Raw genomic sequence first — 16981 nt, 5'->3', positions numbered from 1 at the left:
GCCAGTCATGCCTTACTGTTTACCTTTCAAATCATGTTTACTTTGGGAATTAAAATTTAAATGTATTTCATGTCAACCCACCAACCTTTTTTTTTTTTCATCTCTACATCTCTACTATGTGCTAGTCTGGGAGCTGGAGTGACCGAGGCTGATGAGAGAAACTCAGGGGCCCTCTGTGCAGTGCTTCCCAGCATCTACAGCCCCCGTTAGAGACACAGACTCTCCTCACAGACTCCATGAATGCAAAACACATGGAAAGCAGAGACACATGATGCTTTTGCAACATCGTTTATCAACACATCTCAAGAACACTGGGGTTTGGAACAAATTCGTTATTCACTGAGGCATAAAGCAGTTAAATAAACACTTAATGCTTTTCCAGAGGATTCTTCTCTCCGTGAGTCTGTTCTGACCACAGTGACCTCCCTTACGTGCTGCCTGGGATCTGGTTCATCTCTGTCTTTTGAATAAAGAACACCGCCCACACACTTCCGGGTGTCAGCCGAGGAGACATCAAGTCCTGGTGCTGGATGCTTCTGGCTCAAGGGAAAAGGGCAAGCTGCAGATGTCACTGGGCTGGTCTTCTAGCTGTGGCAGCCCAGAAGGCGGAGGGACCCTCATCATCTGTGTCCATGACACTGCAGCAATGTTTTCTAAGGCACATCAGGACTTACCCACCCAAATATTCATTCCCTTGGGTGGGCAACCTGTTACGGACTGAATGCATCCCTCCAAAATTCATATATTGAAGTCCTAACTCCAAGTGTGATAGTAATAGGAGGTGGGGCTTTGGGGAGGTGATTAGGTCATGGGGGAGAATCTTCATGAATGGGATTAGTGCCCTCTTGTACAAGAGACCCCAGAGCGTTCTGCCATGTTCTGCCCACCATATGAGACCACAAGGAGAAGGTGTCAGTCTGCACCCCAGAAGGGGGCCCTGACCAGAACCCAGCCATGCTGGCACCCTGATCTTGGACTTCCAGTGTCCAGAACTGTGAGAAATAAATTTCTGTTGTTTATAAGCTACTCACTCTATGGTACTTTGTTATAGCAGCCCAAACTGACTGAGACATTACCCATGTATTCCAACGTGGAGTGCTGCTTGTTTTATCCTTTGAAAAGATGTCATGTTGACATGTTTGGAAGAATGCAGGTTTTCCGGGAAGCTAGTACTGGGCTCACATACAGGCCTTATCAGGTGTTGTTACTGATGCTGTGTATCTGTGTTGCCTTGGCAAGTCACTTCAGGATTTTTGAGCCTCAGTTTTCTCATCTCTAAAATGGACTAATAGTATTGACCATCATAGATTTGTTTTGAGGTGCAACACGTAGAATAGCCCCTGTATCTACTGGCTACATGGAAAACAGTCCTCATCTTTCTGAGCTACAGAGAGCACTCTCTGAGGGCACAGGCAGCTACAGTGGTAGAGATGGGTGTGGCTGTCCATTGCCTTTTCTCTGGCCCCCATGATGGTTTTCTTGGAAAGTATTTTAAGGCTAAGAAAGTCTCTGGTCTCAGGAATCAGGACTCAGGCACTGGATTTCTGTGAATTTTCAATCAGTGTGTTAACAGTGGTAAGACAGAGGGAGATAATGCTCTTTTTTTTGAGACGGAGTCTCGCTCAGTCGCCCAGGCTGGAGTGCAGTGGCGCACAATCTCTGCCCACTGCAAGCTCCGCCTCCTGGGTTCACGCCATTCTCTTGCCTCAGCCTCCTGAGTAGCTGGGACTACAGGCGCCCACCACCACACCCAGCTAATTTTTTGTATTTCTTTTTTAGTAGAGATGGGGTTTCACCATGTTAGCCAGGATGGTCTCGATCTCCTGACTTCGTGATCCGCCTGCCTCAGCCTCCCAGAGTCTGGGATTACAGGTGTGAGCTGACACGCCCAGCCGATATTGATCTTAAAAAGCAGCATTTAAATGAAAAAAAATCCACTCATTATTGTGTTTTACTAATGCAGCTCTATGTTCAACGATGCCTGTGACCTGCAAATCCAGAAATCCAGACAAATGGTCTAATAGTTTTCAAGGTTTTTACAGCTGAAAATTGAGAGGATGAAAGGTGCTGTGTTTAGGCCAAGGTAAGAGAACCCTGTTGTTCAGTAGGGAGCCTGGGAGTGGAAGGAATTTCCACCTTCTTCAAAGAGTGCTGCCGTTCCTTAGCTCCCAAAGTATTAGGCTTTTGGACTGGAAGGCATCGTATTGACCTTTTTAGATGGACCCCTTCTCAGTGATGTTGCCTCGCTTTTCTCGTGCTTCTCCTATGTGCTGGACATCACTTACATCTTTGTTTATCTTATGGTAGGTGCTGTAATGACCATTTTACAGATGAGAAAACTGAGGCTTAGAAATTGACTTGCTTATGTCACATGGCTTTAAAAGATTGAATTAGGACTTGCACAGAAGTCTAACCACAATGCTGCCTGCTGCTTTTCCTCACCTTTCTCTGTGCCCATACCCCAGCACTACTTACAACTATCTACTTTTTATTTTTATGTTTTTAAATTTATTTTATTTTATTTTTTGAGACGTAGTCTCATTCCGTTGCCCAAGCTGGAGTCCGGTGGCATGGTCTCGGCTCACTGCAACTTCTGCTTCTCTGGTTCACGTGATTCTCTGGCCTCAGTCTCCCAAGTAGCTGGGACTACAGGCACACACCACCACACGTGGCTAATTTTTGTATTTTTAGTAGAGATGGCATTTCATCATGTTGTCCAGGCAGGTCTTGAACTCCTGGTCTCAAGTGATCCATCTACCTTGGCCTCTCAAAATGCTAGGATTACAGGTGTGAACCACCGTGCCCAGCCATCTGCTTTTTAAATTTAGCAGTTGAGGAGGGTGAAACCTGAGTGGGGAATAAATGACTTACCCTTAGTCACAGAACCCATTAGAGGCAGAGTCAGGTTGAGACCCGGAGCTCTTCCCTCCCTCGCCTGCTTTTTTCTGCGCTCCTGCCAGCCTCCCGTGAGCATGCCTCATTAAACCCACACAGAGCCCGGGACGTTTCCTCAACTCTGTCACAGATCCCTTCTTGCTGGCTGCCAGTTAGCGCCACTCCTCTTCAGAAAGCCTATGATCTGAGCTTATATTTATCTTATCCTCAGGCTTCAAAGTAATTGTTTCCTCCTCGTTTTCCTGTGGGTCACTCAGTGTGGGTAATGTCTTCTTACTCAGAAAAAAACCAGCACTGCCTTCTTATTCCCAATCACAGTGCCAGCATGCTAAGTGTCGTGTTCCCGATCCGATCCTGGTGGTCTCAGGAAATCTTCTCTGGAAGATGAGAGGGGTGTGGCTCGGTGGAGAAATATTCCCCTCAACTAGAGCCAGGAGTGCTTTTGCACCACGGACCTTGAGTGGATTGAAGCCATCCTCACTGTGCTGCCCTCTGGCTGGTTTATGGGTCTCCAGACCTGCATCCTCTCAACTCCAAGGCCAGCAGAAAGAGAGCATCTCTTTCCTGTTGTTGTCCACAGGTTCCAGAGCTAGGTTCTGAATGACTGGCTTGGCATATATTCCGGGAGCACTCCCGTGGCTTGGACTCCATTAGGAAGGAAGTCTGTTTTGTTCACAGACATATCCTTCTTATTCAGTGCCATGCCTGGAATGAATGAATGAATGGATGGATGGATGAGTTTTGCCCTGGTCTGAGTCACACGACCATCTTGTTGCTAAGTGGTCAAGTCCCCAGCACATGGAGTGTGTGTGTCACCAGAACAGAGATCATATGCAGAGTAGGTTTCCAAAAATAAGTAGATATCTCCCATGGCTGGCCATGTGTGGGTGTTTTCTGTTTGCCCCTCCACATCTATTCTCCACCCATGGGAGACTCAACTTGTAAATTTCACCAGTGGCCTCCTTGCCTCTGAGTTCTGATTGGATGCAGACAATAGGAGGAACCAGCAGGAGATGGGTGGGTCAGAGTCTGGAGGAGATGACTTGGTGCCCTCCCTGTTGGGCTGTTGTGGGCCACAGCTCCTCCAAGAGCCAGCAGTTTTCCTGGTTTCTGACAACTGGTGTCTCCCCTGGTCTCCTTAGTTGGAGAGATGGTAACAGTTCTCTGTTACTGTGAATCCCAGGGGCTTCAGCTTCCCTTGTTGATTTCCCCAAACCTTTCCTCACCTTTATAAACAGTCTGTATATGGTATGTTGCCCACTTTCGATGTTTGCATGAGTGTATGGGATCACACTCGTACAGACTGTCAGGTTAAACGAGGATTAGATTTGTTCTGCTCAGTTTCTTTGGGCAGAAGAAGGAGGACCCAATAATGGTGGTGGCTACTTGGACATAAGTTCTCCCTGGAGAACTGTTAGCTCCTCCACCCTTCAAGCTCCCTCAGACATGTCCCCTTGCACATACTAGCTCTTCTGTTTAGATTCTATCTCTATCTGCTCCAACAGGGAACACCTGCCCTGCCTTTCAGTTTCAGTTCAGAGGGACTCCCTTTGCAAAGCCTACTGCACTTACCCAGACTTCCTCTCTGCACCCTGCAGCCTTCTGAGCTCACCTTTTCTCAGAGTGGGCCTAGCCCTGGGCACCACCTCCCTGTAGACTGGAAACCCCTTGAAGGCAGGTTTTGTGTCTAATTCCTCTCTGTGGCTTCAGTGCCTCATGCCTAGCACCTACTCGATGTATGCACCTCTTGAGTAAATGTATGATTTTCTTTTTTTTGAGATGGAGTCTCACTCTATCACCCAGGCTGGAGTGCAGTTGTATGATCTCAGCTCACTGCAGCGTCTGCCTCCCAGGTTCAAATGATTCTCCTGCCTCAGCCTCCAGAGTAGCTGGGATTATGGGTGCTTGCCACCACACCCAGCTAATTTTTAATAGAGATGAGGTTTCACCATGTTGGCCAGGCTGGTCTCAAGCTCCCGACCTCAGGTGATCCACCCGCCTCAGCCTCCCAAAGTGCTAGGATTACAGGTATGAGCCACCATGCCCAGCTGAATTTATGAATTATTAAGCTCTGGTAAGTTTGGAAATCCAAAGAGAAGACAAGTTTTTGAACTCCAAAGAGGAAGTCCAGTTTGGAATTTTAAAGAGATGGTGTTGAGAGAAATACCGTCTTAGCAATGAATATTTATAGAACTTAATTTCATTTTTAGAAAAGGAAAATTTTTTGCTTACAAACATCGAAATAAAAACAACAAACATGAGTGCCTCAAGACAAACATCCTACACATGGAAGGTGTCTTCTGGTAGAACCTCTAGCACCAGGTCTGAGTCCGATTTCAGTGCCACCACCGTGGCCTGGGGTGAGTCATATGACCTCCCTGAACCTCTGGTTATTCTTTGGAGAAATGAAGGCATAGCTGGGAGGTGCCTACCAGCTGGGCTCTCATGCACATGAGTTGTATGGACCAGTGTTTCTTAGTATTTTGTTCATAATTATTGCTGTGGTGAGCCTTTTTAGGCCTTTTCTTCCTAATCCCATGAAATTTTCATGCCTCAGATAGACTGCATATGTACTGTGGCCTGTGGAAGGGCCAAAAATCATTACAATAGCTGAGATAGCTTTTGCTCCCTAAGTAGCTTTTTTTTTTTGTCCCATTGAGAATGCACAGTTTTGATGATTTCTCTCCCTTTGATGACCAATAAAAGAACTGTCCAGACCATGGACAGCACCAGAGCCCGGAGCTGCTCTTGAGACATTCGTCGTCAGAGAACAGACAGAAATGGAATCCCATCTGAGCCTGTAGTCTGCAGAGCAGCCCGGGCCCCTGGGCACTGTCACTGCAGAGACATGAGTCCCAAGGCTGAATGTCACTGCTGTTTGGTTCAGCAGCTAGGGGCTGGGCCCTGGAAATCCAGAGGTGGGTGCCTTGGCTCCTGCAGTCAGAGCTCCCAGACTCATGGAGGGGTGGTGGTGGTGGTATTCTAAGCACCATGTTAGAGGAAATGCCAGGGCAAGGGACACCTCTCTGTCCAGCCTGGTGGTGACACTCCTCTGGTGTCATTGCACTGGAGCTGACTGGAGTGGAGGTTCCTGAATCTTTATGCCTGCTACACTCAGGCTGGCAAAGACATCAGGCTGAGGAGCAGACCTGCGAGAAAACGCAGGCTGTGGGAGTGGAAATGAAAGACAAGAGGGAAGTGTAGCCTGGGGTGGAGGTTGAGGCAGTAGATGGTTCAGAGGGAGGCTGAGAGTAAGCCCAGGAGGCCACTAGCCATAGTTTTCTGCACCTGTGCTAGCTTTGATGGCCTTTAATTTCCCTTGCTCTGGTGAGCTGATGCAATCAGGCCAGAGAACACCTGAGTAACACGATAACTGCCAAATAAATGCCTCCGACACAGCTGACGGCAGCCCCTCTCCTGGAGGTGGTTTGGGACTCGGAGCCCTAACTCAGCCCACTTTCCATCCCTACTTCTGCCGGACACACTGTTCCTCATTCATTATTTATCACTCCTCTGATTTCTTAGTTACGTATTTCAGTTTTGCTGCCATGTATTTGATCTTGTAGGTGACTCCAAATTCCTTGTGAAATGAGGCGCGCAGTGTTCGTTTGCTCTCTCTTCTTTTGCTATTCTCCCACTTTCGTTTCTCCTAAAAGGATCATGCCACCTGTCCCTCCACCTTTCCCACCGTCAGTCCTTGGGGTTGAAGTTGGATAATTGTATCAAGGGGTCCCCCCCTTTCCCTTCCTCCCCAGCTCCCAGCGACTCTTCTAGTATTTGTTGTTTAGCCATTGCTGACTGCACATTCATCCTCCAAAATCATGGATTCAGCCATATCAGATGTGACAGGGCTTCTCTGGTAGAGAAGCTGCTGGAAATAGCAGCTGCATTTGACATGGCTTGGGCTGGCGAGGGCTCTGAGCAAGTCATCCTGCCCGATCCACGTGCTGCTCTGAATGTTAAATCTAGTGGGGGTGAGGGGAGGCCAGGCATCTCTCAGCTCTGCCGGAGGGGATCCCTCCCTGGGCTTCCCTGGGCTTCCCCGCTCCCTCCTGACGCTCTGCCCTTCTGCAGGGGTAAGCACATCTTCTGGAGATCAGGGGAACCTGTGGGACCAGGGGCTGCTGACCTTCCCCCTCTGTGATGCTGAAAATGGGGATGATGAAACCTCGAGGGGCTGTTGTGAAAATGAAATTAAGTAATATAGATTAAGCTCACAACAGTGTGTATTGTAGGAAGTCAATACATGGTAGATGTGCCTATTATTATTAATTATTATTTTGTGTCCTGGGACCTGAGCCCTGCAACTGAGAGGGGCGCTTCTCCAGGCTGCACCCGCTCTGGAAAACTGGGGCGGGCGTCTCCTCAGTATGAATAATTCATCACCAGTCTCCTTTGCTCCCGAAGCAGCTCCTGGCAAACACTGCAGATGAATTCATTTGTCATGGGTGGGCGTGCGGGTGAGAACAGATGGGATTCCCCAGTCACGTGCTCCTGCAGACAGCGTGACACAGACTTGCTGAGGAAGCCCTGCTTCTTGGAGGAGACGGGCAGGAACCTCAGCTTCTGAAAATGGATGCGGTGAATCTGCTGCCTGTGCCATATGTGACAAAAGCTTTGCTCTGTTCTGGAAGAAAGCGGGTATTTTCCATCCTGCCGTGTCCTTGACAACGTCTGACAACGTTTTTTAACCATTGCAGCACACAAGTCTCCTGGGAATTATAGGATCCACTTATTTATTCATTTCACAGTCATTTCATTCCTCCTGGATTCTGGCCTGTATAGGCATGGGGAATAGAGATAAATGGAGATCTGTATAGAACGGTATGGAAAATCAAAGTAGTGTGTGTGCTATATAGAATAGGTATTTAATAACCTTCTGCTGAATTAATAATTAACTGCTGACCAAAATGCTACTTAACCCAGCCTTAGGCAGTCAGGGAAGGCTTCCTGGAGGAGGTGATGCTTAAACTGAAGTTTGAAGGGTGACTTGAAATAACGTAGGTGAAGGAGGATTTTGAGTAACACAAAGAAACAGTGTTTTCAGAAAGCTGCAAATAAATGAAGGAAGTATAGGTAGGAGCTGGATTGTGGAAGTCCTGACATAACTGGAGCTTTGCACGTGATTCAGTGGGAGCCACTGAAGGTGTTGGGTAGAAGGGGAACTTAAGATCATTTGTAGCATGGCAAGAACACTTTGGTTGCATGAGTGTTTGGTAGACTAAGTTGAAGAAAGGAAACTTGGAAAATGGGAGATAAGTTTGTGCATTCATTCATTCACTCATTTATTCACAAATTCATCCATTCATCCTTTGACTTATGCAGGAAATGCTTCTTGAGAGCCTAGTGTGTACTGTACCGTGAGGTGTCAGTGGAGAGAGGAGGTCACAAAGCCGATGTTCTGGGAGGTGGTGGATGGGACATCAAGGCTGCCTCCCCGGTCATTTGCTTTATCACTTTGCTTTAAAGTGATCCAGGTCAACAGAACTAAGTGCTAGGTTTGTTTGGGACCTCAGCAAGATCCTGTTTCACAGTTGGGGTCCATTCATAGCCATTGTATGTGGCCCCAGAAGTGCTGATGGACAATGATGGGCTGTCCTCTTCCTGCTGTCCCAGGGCAGGGGAGGTGGCCTCGCTGTCCTGCCTTCAGTGCCAGAATCCCCACAGGAGCATCATCGTGCCTCTCTCCTGTCTCTGGGAGCTTGCTGGGTTTCTTCCCCGTGGTGCTACCGTTGCTTAGGCTGAGGGCTCATATGTGGGATGTACAAATGTGCACACTTCTTTTACCTTCAGACAGCTCAGGTGGCCAGTGGCACTTGCAAAAAATTTCTGTTTCCTGTTGAAAACATTTTCAGAGCCCTGAGGTCCAGGCTGAATCCTGGTTGGAGGTGGCTCAGTATTCCTTTGGAGTAGAACAGTACACTCTGCTTCCTCCCCTTCTAAGAGCCATCCTGAACATCTTTTCCTCAAGAGGTGTGCTTTGTGGATCTCCTGAGTCAGAATCAACTGGAAGGGGAGATGCAAAGCAGGTTCCTAAGCCGCATAGAAACTTATGAATTTCTTGGGGCTGGCGGGTAGGGGGAGCTACAAAGTGTGCATTTTTAATCACTGCCCTTGGTGATTCTCAAGCTCTTTCATGTTGGAGAAGCACCATGTTAAAGCGCAAATCAAATTGTTTTTCCAGAATCAGCAAGGGACTATTGGCTGAGCCCTGCTGCATGCCCTGTGGGGTGCCAAGCGCCAGGCAGTGGGCTTGCTTCATTCTCACTCCTCTCTGGGGGACCATGGGGTGAACCTTCTACATAGCACCATAAGTAAGGGGTGGAGCTAAGGTTCAAATCCCGGTTGCCTAACCCCAGAAAAAGCCAGCTGGCGCTGAATTGGTGCTCAAAAGGGTGGTGAAAGCGGTTCATTGAACAGGAAAGATGCCTGGGGGCACCAGCAGCATCTCCATACCATCTCCACGTTGCCCATTTCAACCCGAGCTTGGGAGCTGGGCTCCATGCCTCCACGGTCAAAGAAACCTCAGCAACCCACAGCTTGTCCTTGTGCTTAGAGAATGAAAAGTCCCTCAGTTGTTTGAGTCCAGGAATGATCTCATTGTAGACAGCAACAGGCCCAGACCAGCTTCTAGTTCCTTTGGGTGGGAGCATGGAAAATGGGGGAGGTGGGGACAGGAGGAGGCCTTGTGTGTTTTGTGTGTGTGTGTGTGTGTGTGTGTGTGTGTGTGTGTGTCCCTGATATGCCAGTTTGTTTTTCTCTAGCCCTAGCAGATATTCAGAGCTGCTGATTCCCCTCATAGGTCTTTCCTGGGTTCCTGGAAGCCTCCCTCACCAACACCTGTCTTGCTTCTGTGTTTCTGCCCCTGCAGTGCCTCTCCAGGACTGCTGCTTAAGCTGCCACACCCAGGGCCACCTCCTTCTCTTTCTGTTGAGAGAGCCTTTCCAGCTGGCAGAAGCCATATTGCATCTCTAGTCTGACATTCCTATGTCCCCAATCCCACGTCGGTGTCCCCTCTAATCAAGCCCACTGCACTACTTACTGTTGCGTCCCCAAGGTCTGGGGACAGTACACTCTCCAGGTGGTCTCTTAAAGCTCTTCTTACTAGGTCTTAGGCCACAATGCATGAAGCCCCTCTCACCTCCCTCAGGGGACATTGAATTCACAAGGTGCCAAACAATTTCTCTTAAAAGAACACTCCCTCTCATTCTCACCTCCTCAGGTGGAACCTTTGTGCATGTTTACATCTTGGTTCTCACAACCGGTTTTCAGCAGCCTGCTCCGTGCAGACCTGGTTAGTGGTCCCAGCACCTGCTTCTGGAACTGGCCATCCCTCTGTGGCAACAGCATCACCTGCAGCTTTATAGAAGGGGGACTTTTAAGACCCACCCCAGACTTAACGAGTCAGAAAATGCTGGAGCAAGATGCTCAGGTGCTTGGTGTGTACGGCGAGGTCGGAGATGTACTGGTCTGGCCACAGGGGACAAGTGGTGGCTGCTGTATAAGACCCTGGCTGAAACAGAAGCAACAGAGTCCCACTTTGCCATCTGTCACGCTATCTATAAATTAGCCAAGCGGTCTCCAAAAATCTCTCTCCAGAGTTATGGTGTAATAACATGACCTTGACATTGGGGGAACTCAGCATATCCCAAATTCCTGTTAGAAAAATATGACTGTTAGTTTCTGCAGAGCTGTAGTGAAAGGTAATGTTAGATGCCATCCAATTCTCCTTTTAAAGACCTCTGGGAAAGGGAAAGGTGGCCACTGCTACAGCTGCTGCTAACTGGCAGTCACTGGGCGCTTACTATGTGCCAGGCACTGGGAAAAATACTTTGCATGCAATGCGTTTTCTCATGGATCTCACTCATGAGCCATTCATAATTGAGCTCCAAGGACAGGGTTCTCTCCCCAGGTGGACAGGTTTGCTTCTTTCCATCTGGCAGCAACAGCTAAAATGTCCAACATCTTTCCCTCTTTGTCCTGGTTTTCAAGAAACTCAGGGATTATCTTGTTTCAGATTCTTGGCCTATCTTCTTCATCTTTCCCATTAATTTACCTCTCCCTTTAGGAAAATCTTCAGTTTTACTCTCATGTTCTCTAGTTATTTTAGCCTACCTTATATGCTTTTCAAATTAGTGGTGTTATCAAAAAAATTTTGAGTCCTCACTTTAAAATAAAGGCTCATTATAGTCATTCCTTAAGTAAACAGCAATCCCATCACTTAATTATTTTATCTTTTATTATATTTTTGAGACAGAGTCTCATTCTGTCACCCAGGCTACAGTGCAGTGGTACCATCACAGCTCACTGCAGCCTCAACCTCCTGGGCTCAAGCGATCCTCTCGCCTCATCCTCCTGAGTAGCTGGGACTACAGGTGTGCACCACCATGCCCGACTAAACCTATCATTTAAAAAATAAGATTTGACAGGCAAAAATTCAATGTATGAGTAATATTTCTGAAACTGACCTTCTGCATAAGCAAAGGACCCCTATAATCATGACCAAGGATTGTTATTCCAAGACATTTGGTTAATTCTGGGCATCAGGCAAGGCCAGTCTTAGAAGGGGGCTGCATATTCAACTGTCTCAGTGTCTCCCCTGATGTATTTCTCCTCCATTTCAATATGCACTGACGCTAAAACAGGGAAATAGGGAGAACCCAGTGCTAGCTGGCCAGGAAATCCAGGCATAAATTAGAGGAGGTGTTCAATATTCAACCAGTATTTTTAGAGCATCTTCTACCTGTCAGACATTAGGTTGTGAAGGTAGATGATGAGGGATGTCCTCTGTCCCCAAGAAGGTCACAGGCCGGTGAGATGCACACAGAGTTAAAACGCACAGTGGGACCAAGATGTATTAGGCAGAGTACCATGAAATTTGCTGTGGGAATTCTGAGGACAAGCTATTTGTTTTGACAGGAGATCTAGGAAGTTAGGTCATGGAGGTGGCACTTAAGCTGGATCTTGGGGTTGTGCCAAGTTTGGGAGTGACATTTTGGTCCAAAGTCAGAGGATCAGGAACTGTATCTGTGTCACCTTCGGTCCTCAGGGTCTAGCACAGTGTCAGGCACAAAATAAGAGCTCAGCATAAGTTTGTAAATTAAATGAATGCATAGATGGAATTAGAGATGAATAGGAAAAACTTTCTGAAGGCAAATTGGGCTCAATTTTGAAAATGACTAAAGCTGTGAATTGCTGTAGTCTTGAAAACAATATAGCATAGCAATTACTAGCTTGTATTTGTCACCCCTAGGTGTCTGTGAGCGTCTTCGGGGAAAGGACTCTATGAGATTTTACTGCTATATAGCAAATTACCACAAATTTAGCAAAGTAAAACATGCATTTATTATCTTACAGGTTCTGTTGGTCAGAAGTCCTGACGTGGTGTGGCTGTGTTCTCCACTCAGAGTCGCACGTGGCAGAAATCAAGGTGTCAGGCAGGGCTGCATATCATCTGAGGCTCAGGGTCCTCTTCCGAGCTCACTGGTTGTTGGCAGAATTCAGTTCCTTGCAGTTGTAGGACCAAGGCCCTGTTCTCTTACTGGCTGTCATCCGGGGTTGGCTCCCAGCTCCTAGCTGCCTAGTGCCCTTTGCTACCCTATAGCCCTCTTGGTTACATGGCAACATGCCCACCCCCCCACACTTTGACTCTCTGACCTCCTTTATGGCTCACTAAATTTGGTCAGGCCCACCCAGGATAATCCCCTTCTTGATTAACTCAAAGTTGACTGGGAACTTAACTACATTTGCAAAATCCTTTTGGCCACATAAGGTAAAATAGTTCCTGGCATGCCATCCCATCATATTCACAAGTCTTGCTCACTCTCATGGGAGGGCACTGTACAGGGTATGCACACCAGGGGAGGAGATCTTACAAGTCTGCGTAGCATAGCAGGGCCCATGTTTGATTCATCCCTGTATCCCCAGGGCCAAGCGCCAGGTAGAGTCAAACACTAGCTGCATTGAAGGTTAGGGGGATGCCTGGAAGACCAGAGTGGGCACAGAAGGGACTCCCGTACACCCAGAAGCTCACTCCACGTAGTAGAGGCAGAAGCCTCAAACTCTCCCCAGCAGTACTTGGCAAATAGACTTAAGACATTGCTGGATTCTTGAAAGTATCTCCATGGAATATATGCCAAAGCTTTTCAGGGAGAATTTTGGGAAAACGATCCCATGTTGTATATATAGTCCACAGCTATTTTTTTAAAAAGTGATGTTACCCAACATTTATAGTCTGCACAATACTTTTTACAGTCATTGGATATGTAGCATAATTAATTAGGTGGTAGGTGGGTGGGTGACTGACTGAATGAGTCAGCAATAAACTAGTAATAAACTAGATTAATTTATGCGCTCACTCATTTCCTGAGCTACCCACCCAGTGACTTACCTTCGCCTGTCATCCTGCATCTACTTATTGAAGCCTCCACCCCATCATGTGATGGATGAACCAGACAGAGCCCCTGCCCTCTCTGTTAGCTCGGAGTTCCCCAGGATGTGGTCTGGGGGCTGCTTGAGCATCAGTGACCTGGAGAGCATGTGAAAGATACAGGCTTTGCACTCTGCTGCAGACCCGCCGAGCTAGACTCTCTGGAGGCGGCACCAGGAAGATGTATGTTTTACAAACTTTTCAGGTGGTTGAGGACAGTGGACATTTGAGAACCTCTAGCCAGATACTGTAGTGATGGTGAAAGACAAGGGAACAAGCCAACAGCTTCACTGTGCCTTGACCGCTGTGAGGGAGGAAGGGTGTCTCAGGGAGAAGGAACAGCACCAGAGAAGGTCAAGGAGGACAGAAAACGGGGACGGCTTGGGACTGAAAATAGTGTGCTGCTTTGATCCTGGGACTGAAGTGAAGCCTGTCTGAAGTACCACCCGGTTCGTAGGTTCAGAGGCCAGTGTAACCTGGCTAAATCCAGTTTAATCTGGCTGTGAGCCCCTACTTTCCAGGGTGGAGATAAAAATCACTCTGCTTTGTTTTGGGATTCTGCTCTCTCTGTCCACTAGAGATGTTCCCAGAGCCTGAGTTTTTGGAAAGGCCGTCTGCTGCCACTGGAAGGCCAAATAAATAAGATCGCAGGTCCATCTGAGGCAGTTGCCTCTGTTGTCTCCGCTGGCCTGAAGGAGGGCTCTTTGTTGTGGCTGCTTCTGGGGTGAAACTGGGAAGAGTCCCTGCCCTCCTGCCCAACTCACCACTTCCTCTTCTTCTCTCTCTTCCTCGGCAGCACCTGCCTGTCTGTGCAGGGATGTTTTCTGGTAAAGGCCTGGGCACAGAGGCATTTTCAGTTTGTTTTGACAGTCAATGTAGGAAGCAAAGGTGCCCAGCCTTGGAGCACAGAGCCTGGCTTGGTTCATAAAAGGGGAAAGAAATGTCACTCCCCCCTCCACTTCTTCACTTTACCTTTGTCCTTAATATGTCATTAAGTGATCTTCCCACCACATGAAATTGTCTTGTCCCCTTTCTCCCATTGTACATATCTTTCTGTTTAGAACTTTAGGCCCACTGAAGTTGAGAGCCCTTGGCCTAATTCCTAAAACAGGGTTGACTCTTGTAGTTGGAATCGATTAAATTGTATATTTATTGTAGTTTCTGCTACCTCCCTACCACATCCACTGACTTATTATTAAACTGATGGTGTTTCATATGCTTAATGGTGTCATAGAATTCAGAAAGCATGGTGGTTTAGTATTGCTGGTAATGTATGTGTTCGTGTCCATGTTTGTCTCTGCATATGTGTCTATGTGCAGAGTGTATGCCTGTGTCTTTCTGTGTGTGTATCTGTGTGTGTGCATGTGTGTCTGTGTGCAAGTGTATGCCTGTGGGGGGTGTGTGTGTCTGTGTGTGTGCCTGTCTTTCTGTGTGTGAGTGTACGCCTGTGTGTGTGTCTGTGTGTGTGCATGTGTGTTGAGTGAATCAGGCCCAGGAACGGAGTTGTGGAGGACATAAGACTGACAAAGAAGGCAGAACAAAATTTTCATGTCCATATAAAACTCATCAGCACTTTTCTCCTTGTGGGAGCATTAGGAGCAAGGCTGATATTCAGTGGACAAGCTCAGCAGTTGAAATGTCGTTCTCCTGTGTGAGACTGGACGTAGCTGCAGCTCATGCTTCCGAGTCCCCTCCTTCCCACCTTCTAATACTGCCATTCCAAGCCCCACTAGATCCAGCAAAGAAAGTGTTAACAATTGGCACTCCCACCCCCACCCAACCCAAGCCCAACATCTGCTCTGACTTATCAGTATCCAGGCAATACCTGGGGTTAAATATTTTGAAACGACACCCTTCTTTCTATCAGGTTTAATCCTCACCATGGCCTTATGAAATCGGAAAAGTTGGCATAATTACTCCAAGTTCGCAAAAAATGAAGCTGTTGCACAGAAAATTTAAGTCACCCACACACACACTGCCACCCACCTGGGACATTTCTGCCTGGTTTGTTGTTCTCTGCGGCTGACTGCTTAGTTCAGGGTTGCCTTTTCTGACCTGGAGGCTGTTCGGAAGTAGAGTTTTCAGGAGAAGCATCTATAGCCCAGGGCAGGAGCTGTTCATTTCAGGACCACCTCTTCTAGGGTGCCTTTGTGGTCTTCTCCTCTGTCTTTGTTGCAATGTCACATCCCTGTTGTGTGGTCAAAGCACTCCAACACCAAATCTGCAGTGTTTACTGCATTAAGAAATGTTGATGGAATGAAGAAATGATTGTACTCTGCCAGAGCACTGATCTTGCCTTGACCCAGTGAAAGTAGTTTTTGAACGTAGAGTTAGTCTACATGCTAAGTTATAAACACCTGGAAGACAGGTACCCCCCCCACCATTCACCTTTGCACCCCACCTTGTTCCCCAGCACAGCCCCTGACACTGAGTGGGTGCTTCATCAGAGTTCTTTGATGGAGTGGAGTAGTTACCTGTCAACCCTGTCTTGACGTTTACCTTTGAGAGATTAGGGAAATGAACCCTAGCACTTCTCTCACCCTGAAACCAAATCCAAGAAGGAGTCTTTTGGGAGCAGTCTGTATTGTTCACTGCCACTGGGTGGCTGGGTGCTGGAGGAAGAGTAAGCTGAGGACCTTGACTTGGGAAATCCAGGAGCTGTTTTTTGTGGAACCGGCAATTTTATGCTGTGGAAAAACTCTGCTTCCCCCATACCCGCCCTTGCAACATGAGGGCTGATGGCTTATAGTGGGACCTGTCACCTTCTCAGGCATTCTCATGCATCATCAAGAGGAGCCAATCTCTCCTCTCTGACTTCTTCTTGAAATCTTGCCCAGTGGCAGCTCAGTGGCAAACTTTTGAGGAGGAGAAAATGAACCAAGAGCATGCGTCATCTGTTGCTGTTGTGCTTTCACCCCTTCCTGTACCCCCTAACACTTTGCCCAGACCCTTTGTGCTGGGAAATATAGGCTTCCTGCTCCTGCAGATGTGCACTCAACACAGCAAGACCCTTGCTTTGTCTCTGAATTGTGGTCATAGGTGGGTCACTTGGGAGTTTTCCCTTTCCCTCATCTGAAAAATCAGGACAATGGGGTTACTGTGAAGATTAAGATAAATGCTTATCATATGTGAATTGCCTGCTCTTTATATAAAGTGTTTGGTGACTATTAAGTCCCCTCCTTGTCTCATCCTCCTGAGTGTCTGCTGGTGGAACTGCAGTGACTACTTAAGAGTTGTAGTTCTTGTATGAGCCAAGGTACCACCAGAGAAGCAGACCCAGTAGGAGATCTATAAAGGGATGTATTGCAAGGAGTTTGCTATGTCATTGTGGGGGCTGGCTAGGCAAATCTGAAACCCTTAGGAGAAGCTTTCAGGAAGGGAAGACTGGAATTGTCTTCAGGGACTGAAGCCACTGTTCAAAGTCAGGATTTCACTTTTATCAGGGAAGCTTTAGTTTTGCTTTTAGGGCCTTTCAATTGATTGAATTAGATCCACCCTGATTATCTAGGATACTCTCCCATACCTAAAATCAATTGATTTGGGACTTTAATCACCTCTATAAATTAGCCTTCCAGGAAATACTTAATGTTTGGTTAAGTGACTGGGGGCTGTACCTAGCCTAACTGACACATCAGAGGACCAACCAAGTTCTTAACC

At 47.4% G+C, this 16981-nt stretch overlaps 1 protein-coding gene across 1 annotated transcript in view; it reads left to right on the top strand.

Annotated features, from left to right (window-relative positions):
- Positions 1-16981, top strand: part of KCNQ3 (potassium voltage-gated channel subfamily Q member 3) — a 360844-nt gene that overhangs the window by 62065 nt on the left and 281798 nt on the right. The window lies entirely within an intron of this gene.

Source organism: Chlorocebus sabaeus, chromosome 8, assembly GCF_047675955.1.
Source record: "Chlorocebus sabaeus isolate Y175 chromosome 8, mChlSab1.0.hap1, whole genome shotgun sequence".
In the NCBI taxonomy this organism is placed as follows: domain Eukaryota; kingdom Metazoa; phylum Chordata; class Mammalia; order Primates; family Cercopithecidae; genus Chlorocebus; species Chlorocebus sabaeus.
The sequence above is the reverse complement of the archived record's forward strand: the minus strand, read 5'-3'. Positions and strand labels throughout refer to the sequence as shown.